The following is a 15,000-nucleotide window of genomic DNA, read 5'->3' as shown; positions in this document are numbered from 1 at the left end:
CTCCACCAAATGACAGAAGACCCAGTCAAGAGTACGAAAACAACAACAAGGCAGTTAACACTATTATGGAGAGGGCAGCCTTTGCTGCCTGTAGTCTTAGATCTCACCTGCTCATCATAAGGGAATTCAATCATGGAAGGATTGACTGGGAGAATAAGGAACTGCATGGAGGCGAGGATACGTGGAGAGCCAAACTACTGGAGGTGGTGACTAGAAACTTTTTAACCCAGCATGTCAGAGAACCCACAAGGATGAGAGGAAATGACGAACCAGCGAGACTCGACCTGGTCTTCACTGTGAACGACTCCGACATAAGAGAAATCGGTTTTGAGGCCCCAGTAGGAATGAGCAACCACAGTGTATTAGTGTTTGAGTACCTCATTGAAGAAGGGTTATTGAACTCGAGGAGGGATACCGAAACCAAAAGGTTAGCATACCGAAAGGAAAACTATGAGGAGATAAGAAAATTCCTAACAAATATAGCATGGGAAACAGAGCTCAGGAAAAAGACAGCCCAAGATATGATGGACTACATCACGCAAAAGTGCAAGGACGCAGCAAACAAGCTTGTCCCAGCCCAAAAGGAAAACAGTGCAATGAAGATGAGAAACCCATGGTTTAATCAGAGATGTAGGCTAGCTAAGCAGCAAAGTAAAAGGGCATGGAGAAACTATAGGAATAACAGGACACTGGAGAGCAGAGAAAGATACCAGAATGCAAGGAATGAATATGTCAGGATGAGAAGAGAGGCAGAAAGACAACACGAAAATGACATCGCAAGCAAGGCAAAGACTTAAATTGCTGCATAGCCACATCAGGAGCAAAACAATCGTAAAGGAACAGGATATGAAATTAAGGATAAGGGCGGAAGGATTCACTACAAACGACAAGGAAGTGAGTGAGGAACTGAATAAGAATTTCCAGGAGGTCTTCACCTTAGAGCAAGGAGAAATCCCAGAGATAAGAGAGGGAATAGCTAACCAGGAACCACTGGAAGAGTTTGAGATTACCAGCGGGGAAGTAAGGAAGCGTTTACTAGAGTTGGATGTGACAAAGGCTATAGGCCCAGATGGAATCTCTCCTTGGATACTAAAGGAAGGAGCAGAAGAACTGTGCCTACCACTCTCCATAGTGTATAACAAATCACTGGCAACAGGGGAACTGCCAAAAATTTAGAAAGCAGCTAATGTAGTCCCGATATACAAGAAAGGGGATAGACAGGAGGCACTAAATTACAGGCCAGTGTCCCTAACCTGCCTACCATGCAAGCTGATGGAGAAGATTATTGCGAAGAAAGCTAGTGGAGCACCTGGAGCGAAAAAACTTTGTAACACAGCCATCAACATGGGTTCAGGGATGACAGGTCCTGCCTCACAGGGTTACTTAAATTCTACGACCAAGCAATAAAAATAAGGCAAGAAAGAGAAGGGTGGCAGACTGCATATTTTTGGATTGTCAGAAAGCCTTTGATACAGTGCCACACAAGAGACTAGTGAAAAAGCTGGAGAAGCAGGCTGGAGTGAAAGGGAAGGTACTCCGTTGGATAAAGGAGTACATAAGCAACAGGGAGACAACGAGTCAGTGTGAGGGGTGAGGTCTCAGATTCGCGAGACGTTATAGGTGGAGTCCCGCAGGGGTCATTCCTTGGACCTATACTGTTTCTGATATATGTAAATGATCTCCCAGAGGGTATAGAATCGTTTCTCTCAATGTTTGCCGATAATGCAAAAATTATGAGGAGGATTGAAACTGAGGACGATAGTAGGAGAATACAAGATGACCTAGACAGACTGAGTGAATGGTCCAACAAATGGCTGTTGAAGTTTAAACCTGAGTAAATGCAAAGTAATGAAACTAGGCAGCGGAAACAGGAGGCAAGACACAGGATACAGAATTGAAGATGAAGTACTAAATGAAACGGACAGAGAGAAAGATCTAGGAGTTGATATCACACCAAACCTGTCTCCTGAAGCCCACATAAAAAGAATAACGTCTGTGGCATATGCGAGGCTGGCTAACATCAGAAACAGCGTTCAGGAACCTGTGTAAGGAATCATTCAGAATCTTGTACACCACATATGTAAGACCAATCCTGGAGTATGCGGCCCCTAGCATGGATCCCGTACCTTGTCAAGCACAAGACAAAGCTGGAAAAAGTCCAAGGTATGCCACTAGTCTAGTCCCAGAACTAAGAGGCATGAGTTACGAGGAAAGGCTGCGGGAAATGAACCTTACAACAATGGAAGACAGAAGAGTAAGGGGAGACATGATCACAACCTACAAAATATCCTCAGAGGAATCGACCCGGGTAAACAGGATGAACTATTCAACACTGGCGGTACACGAACAAGGGGACACAGGTGGAAAACTGAGTACCCACATGAGCCCACAGAGACGTTAGAAGGAACTTTTCAGTGTCAGAGTAGTTAATGGGTGGAATGCATTAGGCTGTGATGTGGTGGAGGCTGATTCCATACACAGTTTCAAATGTAGATATGATGGAGCTCAGGAATCTGTACACTCAGTTTATTGACAGTTGAGAGGTGGGACCAAAGAGCCAAAGCTCAACCCCCGCAAGCACAAATAGGTGAGTACACCACACACACACACACACACACACACACACACAGACACACACACACACAACGACACACACAACACAACAACACAACCACACACACACACACACACACACACACACACTGGGGTTAGTGTAGTCTAACATACGCTAGGGAAAAGAAAAGGGATCAAGCAGGATGGTAAGAAAACAGAACACAGGTGGAGGAGAGGAACAGGACGAGTCATACATGGAGATGACTGTTCGTGCATGGAGGGAAATCACTGAGGAACTGAAAGACACGAGAGGACTCATAAATAAACTGCAGAATGAACTAAAGGCCGCGCAAGAGGAGATAACAAACCTAAAAACAGGATCTCCTCAGACTGTGGCACAGGGGACCAACCCCCAGATGCAGCAATAGCAGGGACCCCTACAATGGGTGCCACCTTTGCTGAAATGATGAAGAGCCCAGGAGCAATGTCCACAGTCAAGAAAGTTGTAATGAAAGCAGTAACCTCACAGGAGGCAGCTAGATGCACGAGCCAGTTACTGGAAAGGAAAAGAGCTGTAGTAGTGATAGGTGTTAAGGAACAAGAGGGTTCTACAAGGGAAGAATGAAGTTCTAAGGATAAAGCTGCAGTGGCAGGGATAGTAAAGGAGATTGGTATGGAAGGGGCTAAAACAGACATAGAAAAGTTGTTCCGGATTGGCCAGTACAACAAAGACAAAGACCGGCTGATCAAGGTAGTGCTCAAAAACGAGTGCATCAAAGAGGACATCGTAGCAAAAACGAGCAAACTGAAATAGGTAACGAATTACAGACAGGTATTCCTTCAGAGGGACATGACCAGGAAAGAGATAATACAGGCAGGGGATGCAAGGAAAAGACGCAGGCAAAGGGAAGGGAGTCCGGGAACCTCAACCCCCAACCCAGCAATCCCAGTGGGGAGTGTGGAACCCCAACCAAGCAACTCGGGAAACCCAGAGGGGACTGCAACATCCAAACTCACCACCCTATAGGTGGGGAGTTCCACCATTCCACCCAATTCCACCCTCCCTCCCTACCCCGAGTACCCCCTTCCCTCCCACCACCTGGTCTTCCTCCTGCCCCAGGCCGGCCGAGACACGACCTCAGTCCATCACCCCAGTTCTAAGCCATCCTCCCCCTGCCCCTCCTTCCCCCCACCCCCTCCTCCCTCAGAACCCCTGGTAACTACCCCACAGGAGGATGAGCCTACCCTAGCAGCAATGCCCATGGAACAGCTTCCTGCACTAGTGGGGAGGGTGGGTGAAAATGGATATAGGAACGTGAGCTTCAATCCTCAAACATCGATGGGATTACCAACAGAGCAAGTGTACTGGCAAAAAGGGCGCAGGAAGAAAATCCAGATATAATAGAACTCACAGAAACAAAATTGTCAGGAGTCATAACAAATGCTGTGTTTCCAAAGGACTTTTATATAGTAAGGAAAGAGAGAGACGGGAAAGGAGGAGGAGGAGTGGCTCTGCTGATAAGGAAGGACTGGAGCTTTGAAGAAATGGAAATTCCAGGCTGTGACGGATTCAGTAATTACATAACAGGAACTATGACAAAGGGTGGACCTAAGATAATAGTGGCAGTCATTTACAACCCTCCATTAAATGACAGAAGACCCAGACAAGAGTTCGACAGAAACAGCATGGCTACTATTAACATAATAGAGAGAGCAGCTTCAGTTGCCTGCAGGAATGGATCCAGACTCGTAATCATGGGCGATTTCAACCATGGAAAGATAGACTGAGAGAATGGGGACCCACATGGAGGTGAAGACACATGAAGATCTAAACTTTTGGAAGTGAGTACAAGGATCTTTCTGAGCCAACATGTCAAGAGACCCACAAGAATAAGAGGAAATGACGAACCAGCTAGACTCAACCTGATATTCACCTTAAATGACTCAGAAATAAGGGAAGTCAAACATGAAGCCCCCATAGGAATGAGTGACCACAGTGTATTGATATTTGAGTATCTGGTAGAAGTAGGGACAACCTATCCAATAATGGGATTGGAAGGAAAAAGACTAAATTACCGAAGAAGAAAAATATGACGAGATGAGGAACTTCCTAGTGGGAATACCATGGGAAACAGAACTCAGAGAAAAGACTGTACAGGATATGATGGATTATGTCACTCAGAAGTGTCAGGAGGCTGCAGACAGGTTGATCCCAGTCCAAAAAGGGGAAAAATGAAAAGCAACAGAAGAATCCGTGGTTCAACCAGGAATGTGCGGCAGCGAAGCAATTGAGTAAAAGAACATGGTGAAACTACAGGAACAACGGAACATCAGAGAGCAGTGAGAGATACCAGAGGGACAGAAATGAGTACATCAGAGTGAGGAGAGGAGCAGAGAGACAGTATGAAAATGACATCGCGAGTAAAGCTAAGACCCAACCAAAACTGCTCCACAGCTACATCAGGATGAAACCAGCAGTGAAGGAACAAGTGATGAAACTGAGAAAAGGGGAACACAGCTACACAGAGAACGACAAAGAGGTGTGTGAAGAACTTAACAAGAGATTCCAGGGGGTCTTCACAATAGAACAAGGAAAGATCCCTGCATTAATGAGGAGGCAAACCGAACAACCTTGGAGAAATTTTACCTCACCAGTGATGAGGTCAAAAGGAATCTGTTGGAGCTGAATGTGTCAAAGGCTGTTGGGCCTGACGAAATCTCACCGCGGATTCTAAAAGAAGGTGCAGAAGCACTAAGCGTGCCTCTCTCTATGGTGTATAACAGGTCACTGGAAACGGGAGACCTGCCAGAAAGCTGGAAGACAGCTAATGTAGTCCCAATTTACAAAATGGGTGACAAGCAAGAGGCACTGAACTACAGGCCAGTTTCCCTAACTTGTATACCATGCAAGGTGATGGAGAAGATTGTGAGGAAAAGGCTCGTAGAGCTTCTGGAGGGAAACAGCTTTGTAACACACCACCAGCATGGGTTCAGAGATGGTAAATCGTGCCTCACAGGTCTAATAGAATTCTATGACCAAGCAACACAAATTTGGCATGAAAGAAAAGGGTGGGCAGACTGCATTTTCTTGGACTTTCAGAAAGCCTTTGACATAGTACCTCACAAAAGACTGTTACAAAAGTTGGAGCAGCAGGCAGGAGTAAAAGGTAAGGTGCTCCAGTGGATAAGGGAGTATCTAAGCAATAGGAAACAGCGAGTAACGGTGAGGGGGGAGGCATCAGAGTGGCGAGATGTCACAAGCAGGGTTCCACAGGGCTCTGTACTCGGACCAATCCTGTTTCTAGTATATGTAAACGACCTTCCAGAGGGTATAGACTCGTTCCTCTCAATGTTTGCTGATGATGCGAAAATTATGAGAAGGATCAAAACAGATGAAGATAGACAGAGACTACAGGACGACCTGGACAAACTGGAGGAATGGTCTAGAAAATGGCTGCTAAAGTTCAACTCAAGAAAGTGTAAAGTAATGAAATTAGGCGAAGGGAGCAGAAGGCTGAACACAAGGTACCATCTGGGAGTTGAAATCCTGCAAGAGTCAAATAGAGAGAAGGATCTGGGGGTCGATATCACACCGAACCTGTCCCCAGAGGCCCACATCAAAAGGATATCATCAGCGGCATATGCTAGACTGGCCAATATAAGAACTGTCTTTAGAAACTTGTCTAAGGAATCGTTCAGGTCCCTGTATACCTCTTATGTAAGACCAATCCTGGAGTATGCAGCTCCAGCCTGGAGTTCATACCTAGTTAAACACAAGACAAAGTTAGAGAAAATTCAGAGGTATGCCACCAGACTGGTCCCGGAACTGTGAGGCATGAGTTACGAGGAAAGACTAAGGGAGCTGTACCTCACATCCCTGGAAAACAGAAGAGTAAGGGGAGACATGATAACCACCTACAAAATTCTCAGGGGAATTGACAGGGTGGACAAAGACAAACTCTTTAGCACGGGTGGAACACAAACAAGGGGACCACAGGTGTAAACTTAGTACCCAGATGAGCCACAGAGACGTTAGTAAGAATTTTTTCAGTGTCAGAGTAGTTCACAAGTGGAATGCATTAAGTAGTATTGTGGTGGAGGCTGACTCCATACACAGTTTTAAATATAGATATGATAAAGCCCAGTAGGCTCAGGAATCTGTACACCAGTTAATTGACAGTTGAGAGGCGGGATCAAAGAGCCAGAGCTCAACCTCTGCAAACACAACTAGGTGAGTACAACTAGGTAAGTACAGGACACGACCACTCTGTAGGCTTCAGGCCGCCCCTAATATCGTTCACGATCACTGAGAAACGTTGTACGTCGTCCTCGGCAGCTTCCTCACACATTGTACACGCAGCCTTCACTCAAAAACTAACCCAGGAATCAAATCTTCTTTCGTGCCTGGAGGCACCGACGTCCGTCTATCCATGACGACTCTCGCAACTCAAGTGAAGTCCTCCGTCTGTGTCAAGACAAATAAAAATTTCGATATCTCCACTTTACTAGCTTCTATTAGATGCTTGTCCTCTACTTGTCATTCCCTTTTAGTCATAATTCACTGACGTTTACTTAATTTACATCTTTATCCTGACTCCTAAATCTAGTCAAGTGTGTAGAATAACTCTCACAGGGTAGAGCCACCTCATTAGGCTACCTGGGGTTCATAACAGTGATTATGACACATGTTGCTTACAGTAACGTGGTGGGTGAGTGTTTATGACTCACATGTTGCTTACAGTAACGTGGTGGGTGAGTGTTTATGACTCACATGTTGCTTACAGTAACGTGGTGGGTGAGTGTTTATGACTCACATGGTGCTTACAGTATCGTGGTGGGTGAGTGTTTATGACTCACATGTTGCTTACAGTAACGTTTAGGTGAGTGTTTATGACTCACATGTTGCTTACAGTAACGTGGAGGGTGAGTGTTTATGACTCACATGTTGCTTACAGTAACGTGGAGGGTGAGTGTTTATGAGATATTTAAATAAAAATGATTAACCTAAAGGAAGAAGGGATTGCTGCTGTTATTTCCAATGATAATCAACAAACGTGTAATAGAGGTTCATTTAGTAGGTCCTCATCGCAAAACTGAAGACCAGAAATTCATAAGTAATGTAGTGCTGGTGTGGAGGAGAGAACATATCATTGGTTGAAAATAGAGGGTAATGCTGATAGAAGAGAAATCAGCAGCAAACAGTTGCAAGTATTAAAAAACGCAAGTAGTGTACCCCTGCGAGATCATTTGGGGTCATTCAGATTGCGATGTGTCATAAAACTGACAGAAGAAAGTCTTAAGTATCCTTGTTTGCGGATGATGAATAGTTGTTGAGGTTTAGAAACGAAGACGTTTAAGGGATAGTACAAGGAAATCTAAATGCTCTCAAGCAATGGTCGGACAGATGGTCACTTTCCTTTAACACTGGCAAATGCAAAGATCTAAACATAGGTGAGACAAAGAGAAGGCACCAGGAATAGTACAGGCTAGAGAAGCTAATTCTTGATTCTGTTAACACAACAAGGTGAAGACTGCTGGGATGGTACACGCATACATGGGGGACAGATAATTTACATCAAAGTTGTGAGAAACGTTTAGTGACCAAAAGACTATTATCTAGGCAACGCAGTGCCTAGATAATAGTCTTTGTAAATTCTCTCTTTAGATTGTCTGATAATTTAATGATAATAAGTGATAATTTAATAGATTCTTTCGAAATTAATACTCACATCTTAATTATGAAAACAAGAATATTTTTGTCATTACATGAACAGTAAAAGAAGACGTGTGGAATACTCTGGGTGGAACTCCGGACTGCTAGGCCGCGGAGGACGCTCCCACAGCTGGGCTACGACGGCTTCTGATTACTCTTTTAGAAACAAAGATCTTATCTTGCTTAAATTCCAAGAATCTAATAAGCTAAATGAAATCTAGTGTGCTGCTTGTTTTGTGTGGTTTAGTGAGTTACCAAATGAATAAATAAGTAAATTGTAAATTAATAATATTTGTTGAATTGTTACTGTTCATGAACTTTGGAATGTGTTTGAATACTTGAAAGTAACGTAAATGATGTGTTTACATGTACGGTCCAGCCATAATTAGCACACACACATACACACCAACACAAACAGTCACTCACACATTCACTTGAGCATGTAAGTGCTGATTTGAAGTGACTTCACAGAAAGATACAAACTAAATCAGATTTTCAATGAAGTTTAACGACTCGGATGAAGTTGTAAAACACATTGTATCTAGTTTCACTATAACATTCGGACCATAAGCACTCATCCACCAGTTAGTCACCCATGCAAGATAAGATCTGTGTTTATGAAAGAGTAATCAGACGCCGTTGTAGCCCAGCTTTGGGAGCGTCCTCCACGGCCTCGCAGTCCGGAGTTCCAACCATTGTAGAAAAGGTGCTTACTTTTACTGTGACGTCACTGGTTTTACAAAACCAGTGACGTTGGCGCCGCGTGCTGGCGGGCGGTATGCACTGATGCCAATCCCGCAACATACCCGTCACGTTCTCTTTCAAACAATTTAACTCATATAACTAAAATAACAACTGAATAGATCCTTGAGCATACACAGATGTAATGAGCATTACAATATAAGACTCACAGTATAAAATGGTATAAGCACACAATGACGAATTTACTGATGTACAAAAGATACAAACATTGAATTCCAATGTACTCGGCTTGGCAATACTTAATCTCTAGCAGGCAAGCAATGGATAGGAATCAAATGAATTTAGCCTAGCCAGCCGGCTCAAGCGTTAGCACTCTTCTCTAAAACAATGTTCATCAATACATAGCCTTACAACAATACAAATATAATATAATATAACACAACATGATCTTATAACCCTGCCTATGAGTATATAGCCTCACAATACAAAATATAGCAAAATCAATCAACCAACAGTAGCCTAATTCACTTACCATCATATTAATTATTATACATATATATATATATGAGCTATATATATCACTTTCGCAAGGCCCGAAGCAGGCCCACTGGGATAGCCCAATAATGGAAAAGACTGTCACAGCAATGATTGACAACGCTGATGCTGAAAACAAAGCCCGCCTCCTAGCGGTAACAGCACCCCACGCCGGGGATTTTTTATTTGCTGTGCCCAATGCAGCCCTGGGAACTCGCCTCAGTCATGACGCTCTCCGCATTGGAGTTGCCCTTCGCCTTGCCGCCCCCATCCTCACCGAACATAGGTGCATCTGCGGAACTGCGATGGCAGACCAATATGGTCGTCATGGTCTGGTATGTCGTAAATCACCGGGTAAAATTGCAAGACATGAAGAATTCAACGACATCATCAAGAGGAGCCTCGCCACAGCCCGCTGCCCGGCATAAAGAGAACCACACTTATCCAGACCTAACGACCCTCAGAAGCGCCCTGATGGGGTCACCTTGCTACCTTGGAAGGATGGTAAGCAAGTGGTATGGGACTACACGTGCGCTGCCACACTGGCCAGTACCTACCTCCACTACAGCACACGTGAAAGCGGTGGTGCTGCTTCTTTCAGGGAATCGCAGAAAATTATTAAATACAGAGGTCTAGCACACTGCTACAGCTTTGTTCCGATCGGCTCGGAGACCCTCGGTTCGTGGGGAAAATGTGCATTGAAGTTCCTGAAGGAATTGGGGGACAAATTGATCAGCGCTACAAAAGACCAGAGAGCAAAAAGTTTCTTGTTCCAGCGCCTCAGTGTTGCGATTCAGAGGGGAAATGCCTGTTGCGTCTTGGGCACTAGTCCAACTTCAGAGGAATTCGAAGAAGTGTTTGACTTGCAACAATGATCGAACCCGTCTGTGACACTCATCAATGTTTCCCATTGTTGTGTTCTTCAAGAGATCCATAACCTTTAAGCACCTTTTTGCATTATTATTTTTGTATCAACCCATGTATATCTTGTAACCATCAAATGCATAATAAAGCACAAAAAATATTCAAGGAAGGGGGTGGTAGGAGAAAAGCACACAGAAACTGTATTGGAGGGGATCTAAACATTCCCTCTAATGCGTTATGCGTGGTTTCCTCCGAGGCTATGGGTCCCCCTTCTTCCAGCTAGAGGTGGTACTCCCTTCCTTTTATATATATATATATATATATATATATATATATATATATATATATATATATATATATATATAATAACACACAGGATAGTAATACATATGACACAGAATATAATAGTACACAGAACCTATGTACGTAATAGTGTATCAAAGATATTGCAAAATCAATTTGTAATGGTGATACAATGTTATACTGTATAATACCACAATAAGGTACGATCTCAGCGTATTCCAGTCATACTGGTTTATGCTGGATCACAAAATACACTACTTGCGTTTTTTAATATTTGCAACTGATCACTGCTGATTTCTGTTCGTTCAGCATTACCATCTGTTTTCAACCAATGAGATGTTCTCTCCTCCACACCAGCACTCATTTAGTTATGAAATCCTGGTCGTCAATTTTGGTATGGGGACCTATTAATGGAACTGTGTTACACATTTCTTGATTATCAATGAAAAAACACAGTGCACAGTTACAAATCCATTAAGATTTCAACTAAGATTCAACAGAGCAGAAGAAGTTGTTAAACACATATGGCAAAATCTTACTGAAGCGACCATACGAGTAATATATACTCATACTACGCCCAAGTAAAACAGAAACAAGCAACACTCAGTGGGCCAGCCAGAGGCTTAGGGCCCGCGCAGGAATATCCCTGCAAAAAAAAAATCTGAAAATAACGTCAGTGATCTCGCATACTTTGCGTCATTATATAATGGAATGTGAAAAAATCCCGGAATTTAGAGATAACACCATCACCATAGTGTCCAAGAAATGTGTAAGTACTTCATTCATAATGATGTGCTGCCCGAAATCTTAGCGATGTATCCAAAAGTTGCTGACTGTAAGTAATGCATGCACATGACTGTAAAGCTGCCGCCCAGTTGGGTGGGTGCAGCAAGACTAGTAACTGTGTGACTCATCATAGATGTAAAGTGCCTTGTATAGTGACTGTTGTGAGCCTCTTGTTGAATCACTTGTGACCAAAAATTATTGATGTGTGTATTTGTGTGGGTGATTAAATATGTATGTGTATGTATATATGTTGTATGCATATGTATATGTAAATGTATGCATGAGTATGTGTACATACACACACACACACACACACATATATATATATATATATATATATATATATATATATATATATATATATATATATATATATATATATATATATATATATATATATATATATATATATTATTAAATATGACCGAAAAAGTAAGATTAATAATTCTAACACGAATTTTCTCAATCTTTCGTACATTTCTTTTCACTGTTGGAGGTAAATCAAAAATCAATTCTCCAAAATTCATTTTTATTTCAAGTCTGACGCGACACGAACGCGTTTCGTAAAACTTATTACATTTTCAAAGACTTTAGTTTACAAATACACAACTGAATAGAACTTACGCATCTCCGATTTTATATCTACATTTGAGTGAGGTGGAAGGGGTGATGTGGCATTAATCAACACAAGACAGAACAAGAGGTGGCATTAATAGGGTATTAATTTCATCAACACAAGACAGAACAAGAGGTGACATTAATAGGGTATTAATTTCATCAACACAAGACAGAACACGAAACAATGGGTATTGAAGAGAAGTGTTTGTAGAAAGCCTATTGGTCCATATTTCTTGATGCTTCTATATTGGAGCGGAGTCTTGAGGTGGGTAGAATATAGTTGGTAGAATATAGTCACAACTATATTCTACCCACCTCAAGACTCCGCTCAAATATAGAAGCATCAAGAAATATGGACCAATAGGCTTTCTACAAACACTTCTATTCAATACCCATTGTTTCGTGTTCTGTCTTGTGTTGATGAAATTAATACCCTATTAATGTCACCTCTTGTTCTGTCTTGTGTTGATGAAATTAATACCCTATTAATGCCACCTCTTGTTCTGTCTTGTGTTGATTAATGCCACATCACCCCTTCCACCTCACTCAAATGTCGATATAAAATCGGAGATGCGTAAGTTCTATTCAGTTGTGTATTTGTAAACTAAAGTCTTTGAAAATGTAAAAGTTTTACGAAACGCGCTCGTGTCGCGTCAGACTAGAAATAAAAATGAATTTTGGAGAATTGATTTTTGATTTACCTCCAATAGTGAAAAGAAATGTACGAAAGATTGAGAAAATTCGTGTTAGAATTATTAATCTTACTTTTCGGTCATATTTAATAATATATGTCTACAGGAAAGACTGCTACCAAAATATACTAATATATATATATATATATATATATATATATATATATATATATATATATATATATAACATTAGTAATTGTGTAATTAGAATCAAAAGATTGTTATTTGCTTAGCTAAACGAACTAGAGGGTTCAGTTCCTGAATCGATTATTTGCCTCTGTAATCTTTTCAACCCGTTCTCGCACTTTCTTACAGTCAATATTGACTTATAAAATACGTACATATGTGACATACTAAACATAGTAGTTTACCTTGAAAAGCTTCATAGCTTTTACCTTCAAAGCTTTTTAAAAGTGAAAAGCTTTTACCTTCAAAGCTTCACCGACCTTACCTAACCTTCTTAGTATGTTAAGATATGCATCTTATTGCTTCGTAATTTCAATTATTACTTAACCTTTACCTATAATAGGTTAAGTAATAATTGTAATTACGAAGCAATAATATGCTTATTTTAACATACTAAGAAGGTATGGTAAGGTCGGTGTTTTCTATGAAGCTTTTCAAGGTAAACTAGTATGTTTAGTATGTCACAAGCACGTATTTAATAAGTCAATATTGACTATACGAAAGTGCGAGAACGGGTTGAATCCTTTACACCACCTCCCACAGGATGGGTATGGAGTGCATAATAAAGAAGGAAATTGAATTGAATTGATCCTTTCTTCCATTACTTTTATTAATTTTATTTCAACAACACATAAATTCCTAGGGAATTATCTTCCTTAAAACTGAATTCATGCTGATGCTCTGAGAGAACTTCACATTTTTTAAAGTGTTCCAGGAGACGTTTCCTTGCCAGCTTCTCTAGCGCCTAACTGAGAATGGTGGATAATGAAGCTACTGTGTAGTTTAGTGGCTCCTGTGTCCCTTTCATTCTGGCACATTAGCACTATATTGACTGTCTTCCATTCCTATGGCAACTCCCTCTTTTTCAGTGATGAGTCGAAAGTTTAGTGCGAGACTCAAGTCCGCCGCAACATCTTTCAGTCTCTTCAAATACCATTTTTTTTTAACCCGTCAACCCGTCTTCGAGTCAAGTCCATGACATCCAACGGTCAACCCCAAAGACGTATTCATAAATTTTTACATGCTGTTCATTCAAATGGAAATTTTCTCTAATATAAATAAATAATATAATATATTGGCATATTGTGCATATATTGGCATAGGTTACGTGTTTAGGTTCTGTTTGCGATTATTTGTGTTTGTAGTACGTGGGTGAAGCATTTATAGCGTTGTGGTTCAAACAAAATTCGTCAGTGAAGCACTTGTTCCGGAAGTGTTTGAACGAAATCAGCTGTGATTCGTGAGTAAACCACATTTCATTCAAAAACAGGGGGTTTGGCGGGTGCATGGAACCACTTTTCGGTCTTTGTTTGGAGGACGGGCTGTGTTGTTTACTGTGTACTCACCTATTAGTACTCACCTATTTGTGCCTTTATGATAGAGCTCTAGCTCTTGGAGTCCACTTTTCTACCCACTGGTTTTCTAATGCAATGGTTCCTGACCTATTTTTCTATCATACCTGCTTTTAAAGTTATTATTGAAGTTAGCCTCTGCAACCTGCTCCTTTTAAGTCATTCCATTTATTCACTAACCTTATGCATAAAGAAATTTTCCAACATCTCTGTGATACATTTGAGTCAAGTTTTCATCCGTGCCCCCTTGTTCTACTGTTAATCATTGAAAACATTTCCACTGTTTGCACCTTGTCAATCTCTCAAAGTATTTTATACATCTGTATCATGTCCCCCTTCATTTCCTCTTCTTCTCGAACGTCATCAGGTTTAGTTCCTTCAGTCTGTCTTCGTACCTCATCCCTCGAAGCCCAGGGACGAGTTTCGTTACAAACCTCTGCACATTTTCCAGCTTCATTATGTATTTTTTTTTAAGATGGGGGCTCCATGATGGGGCGGCATACTCTAAGACTGGCCTAACATAGACGGTATACAGTGATCTAAAAGCCTCCTTATTTAAGTATCTCAAGAATGTTCTGACTTTTGCCAGAGTAGAGTATGCGGCTGACGTTATTCTATTTATATGAGCTTCTGGAGTTAGGTTTGGTGTTATGTCCACTCTGAAGTCTTTTTCTCTAGACGCTATAGGGAGGTATTT

The sequence above is a fragment of the Procambarus clarkii genome, chromosome 1, assembly GCF_040958095.1.
Source record: "Procambarus clarkii isolate CNS0578487 chromosome 1, FALCON_Pclarkii_2.0, whole genome shotgun sequence".
Lineage (NCBI taxonomy): Eukaryota > Metazoa > Arthropoda > Malacostraca > Decapoda > Cambaridae > Procambarus > Procambarus clarkii.
This window is presented reverse-complemented; position numbering follows the sequence as displayed.